This window comes from Cupressus sempervirens, chromosome 7 (assembly GCF_028749045.1).
Source record: "Cupressus sempervirens isolate cs-2001-9-10 chromosome 7, ASM2874904v1, whole genome shotgun sequence".
Taxonomy (NCBI): Eukaryota; Viridiplantae; Streptophyta; class Pinopsida; order Cupressales; family Cupressaceae; genus Cupressus; species Cupressus sempervirens.
The window spans coordinates 109,296,483-109,300,395 of NC_143124.1; the positions used below are offsets into that span (position 1 = coordinate 109,296,483).

The 3,913-nt window shown below is 34.6% G+C and overlaps 1 pseudogene; it reads left to right on the plus strand.

The window, feature by feature from the left end:
• Positions 1-664: 664 nt before the first annotated feature.
• Positions 665-2,858, plus strand: LOC149545728 (LOB domain-containing protein 12 pseudogene; annotated as a pseudogene).
• The last annotated feature ends 1,055 nt before the right edge of the window (positions 2,859-3,913 follow it).

The window sequence follows — 3,913 nt, forward strand, 5'->3', positions numbered from 1 at the left end:
TATTGTGACTAATTTGATAGATAATTTGGAAAAAATAACCTTGTAATTCTCCAGTACTCTTCAATAATTTTTAAAATCTGTCCGGTATTTCAAAGTGGAACTCAGAGATGAAAATTGTGATGAAAAGAAGAAGTGCAACCCACTCTTTTTTTAGTGTTTTTGATCAAAAACTTTGTATATGAAAATCTTTTATTTATTTGTTTCCTAGAAGGATTCATTTATGGAAATCTTTTATTTATGCGTGGATAGGAGCTTTTACCACAGATGCTTTGGATTTTATATTGCTAAAATATATGCTCCAAGAAATTAGACGAACTGTTCTAAATTATATGTAATCTTAGAGGAGACAGGAAATAAATATAAAGATCAGGTCGCAGTTGCTTACTAGAGATATTTTGGCTAAATACGCTTCGTTAAGTTTCTTATGCCTTTCCTCAAAAATTTCCAGAAGACGTGGAAAATAGATTATGTTTACTTTATCTCAAATGTATTCAATACTTCCACGCGGATTCATCCAATGAGAAAAACGACCCGTTAGAAGAAACGAACACTGGTACGTCCCATTGTGTTTCCTTCTCAGAATTTTCCTCATCTAAATTATTACAACTTCATGTAAACTTCATTATAGGAGCTGCTTATGTTGGGGGTTTTATTACCGCCAGAGATGGGAAAGAGAATGATTGTATCCTGCGCTGCTTGTAGACTGCAACGCAAGAAATGTTCAGAAGAATATATTCTGGCTCCTTATTTTCCTCCAGATGATCCAGACAAATTCATAGTCGTGCGAAAAGTGTTTGGAGCCAATTATGTCATCAAGCTCCTTCATGTAAGTTCTAGCCATAAATCCATTTTATTGTTTATTTAAAACAAAATAATGATTGTTCCTATGACAGATTTCAACAATCTCCCTCATTTCTATAATTCAACAATCTTCTTTTGCAACAACGGATCGACTGGTTAAAACCATTATTCTCCCCCAACCTCTCTGACGAGTAATCATACCCACCTTTAGACCCCAAGAAGCATTCCAGGCCCCTCATGTGTACTATTATCCTAGTAACCCATCTTTAGAACCACATCACACCCCCCATAATATTTATGAAGGAAAAGACAAGACATCACTTGTCAATGGCTGCCCCCCTGTCATACTGATCCAGAAAGGTATTTTGTTTGCATCAAAGGTACCTGGTGAAGCTACCCATCCCATAGATCCCTTCGCTTCTAAAGAGTTCTTCTTGGTTAAAGGGAATATTGCTAATGTCCTCGATGTGATCTTAGAGAAAATAGCTAAAGAACTAGAACTTGCTCTGGTTGGCCGCTTCCTTCTGTTCACACCTTCTATTAATCCACATAGAAAGTGGACTACTAAGTGGACTACCTCTACTTGGTCTTTGAAAGGAAGTGCCAAAATTAATGCACCGATTAATGGTATGTTTCTATTCTTGTTCTATAATAAGGAAGATATAATGTCTATTCTTTCTAATGACCCATTGTCCCTTTAATCTAATGCTAAAAATGCTTTAGCAATATGCAAAGAAAGCCTAAATCAACCAAACGGTGGATCTTGGAGTGGAGTCCCCGAATTGGATTCACCTCCTTTGACTCTCCTTTTGAATTTTGGAACAATGAAGTGTTAAGAGGTATTGAGGAATTGTTTGGTACTCTCTTATCGGTGGACAAGATTACTCAATCAAAGTGCAAACTCCTCTTTCCTAGAATTTGTGTTAGTATTAAGGTGAACAAGGAGTTGCTACTTGTGGTGATTTTGGAATCTAAACTGGGTTCCTTCGTCTAACTGCTAGAGTATGAAAAAGGAAAGATGGGAACAATCATTATTTTGTTTTCTTCCCACAGTCTTTTATCTAAAATTTGTTGTCTTCCCTATTTGTTTAGAATCACGCTTGATTATATCTATGCAAGCCTTGTATGTGCTAGTTAATAGCCACATTATTAATGTTTTGAAGGGATTTGATTAATGTTTTTTATCCAAGTTTGTTTCTTAGGAATTCCGTACTACCCGCTGTGTTCAAACGGTTCTGAGAAATCAGACTAGGGTTGCACATATGAGCTTACATAGCTGGAGCCTAATATTCATTTTAAAAGGTTAAAATCTGTGAGGGCCACCGGGCTCTGGGCTTAGATCACTTGTATCAGCCAAGGAAATTTCTGAAAAAATCATCACAATCCAGGAAAAATAAGTAAGACACAACACCTATTACAGCTAACATCCGCATGAAATATTGAAAACAACACCAAATTTATGAACTTATGTACATAGATTCATAAATTAATTTTATTTGCTCGAAGATAAGACTATACTCATCAAATACTTAATATTTTTCAATTTTAAGTTTTTGCCAGAAGAATTATGATACAACCACCTTTACCGTTGTATTATTCTAAATATTGTCCGAATTTTTTGGGAGATTATTGTAAATTGTTGACACTTATTTTGGTTTAGAGATAAAAACTATGTAAAATTTTAATGAGAGATGCTAAAATAAGAAATATCAATTCGACTGTGAAACTGATAAATTTTATATAATGCTTTAGGGTTTGGAGACTATGCAAAGAGCAGATGCAGTTAATAATTTGGTGTTGGAAGCAAATGCTTGAGTGAAGGACCCTATTCATGGAAGTGCTGGAGTAATCCAAGAATTACAAAAACGAATATCTGACTCAGAATCTCAGTTGGAAGTCCAGCAAAAAAATCTCGCAAATATGCATTCAAAGTTTGGCATGCTTGTATTCCCACGTACACTGGATCTCCTGATGTTCTAGATGCTCTATATCACACTGGTACAACTGAAGATACTGTGTATGAGGAGTTGGATACAGTATTGTGGGAGCCAATGTGAGGCTAAAGTGATGAAGTTGGTTTATAATGTTATATATATATAATACAATTATTATAAATTATTTTGTGTACATTTTCCCTTACAACTCTATGTAGCCTTTTATGATCTCCTTGATGTAATGAGAAAGTTTTTATAGGAAAAATTAGACAACGGGTATGGTGCATTTACTGGCCCTGATTACAGAAATATTACAAGTATTTGATCAAAATAAAAATCATACCATTGCTTACGGAAGACTTTGAAAATTGATGGAAATAAATCAATAAAACTAGCATTTGCACTGAAACATGTTACATAACTCAGTAGAAAAAAAATTTAGGCATGCCATAATCGCAGACTGTTATGCATCTTGAGAATATAGTTCTTGAGCATTGGACACATTAGTCAGCTCCAAAGTGGGACTCACCCAATGTCAGTTACAGCCATCAGTAATTGTGCAGGCATAGTTTCAGTTAAGCAGTCACAGTTTAGAATGCTAAAGATCTTCTTCTTGGGATTTGAACAAAGGTTTCTAACTTTTTACAATAAGAATCGGCTGCTTCAATCAATTAAACTAAACTCATTTTACAATGAGACAAGTATAACTACTGAAAGACCAAGAGTAACAGTTAAGAATTTCACAAAGATGTCCCTCTTGGAATTTGAACAAGGGTTTCCCCAATAAGAATAGGTGGTATTTGCAATGCTTTACCTCCATTTGAATTTCTATAACCTTCTTGGTGAGGTTGATGAAAAGAATGAGTAGGCGTATTAATTTATTTCTTCAATGAAATGAGCTCATTAGACAATTTTTGAAGCATGGCTTCTATATTATTAGAAGTATTAACTATATTACCCATGGTTCTAGATTGAAATTATCTCTTCTATTTACTAGAAGTAATCATATCATCCTCCATTTCCATAGGTAATGTCTGGGAAGCTTGCCAGGTTTCTACATTGGCTCTTCTGATTTGATACTCCAAATAAGGAGTCATAAAACTAATTTAGAAAGTATTCTTATTGTAATTTGTAGGTGCACTTGCAGAAGTTATTCTTTTGATGAGTTTATTGAATCT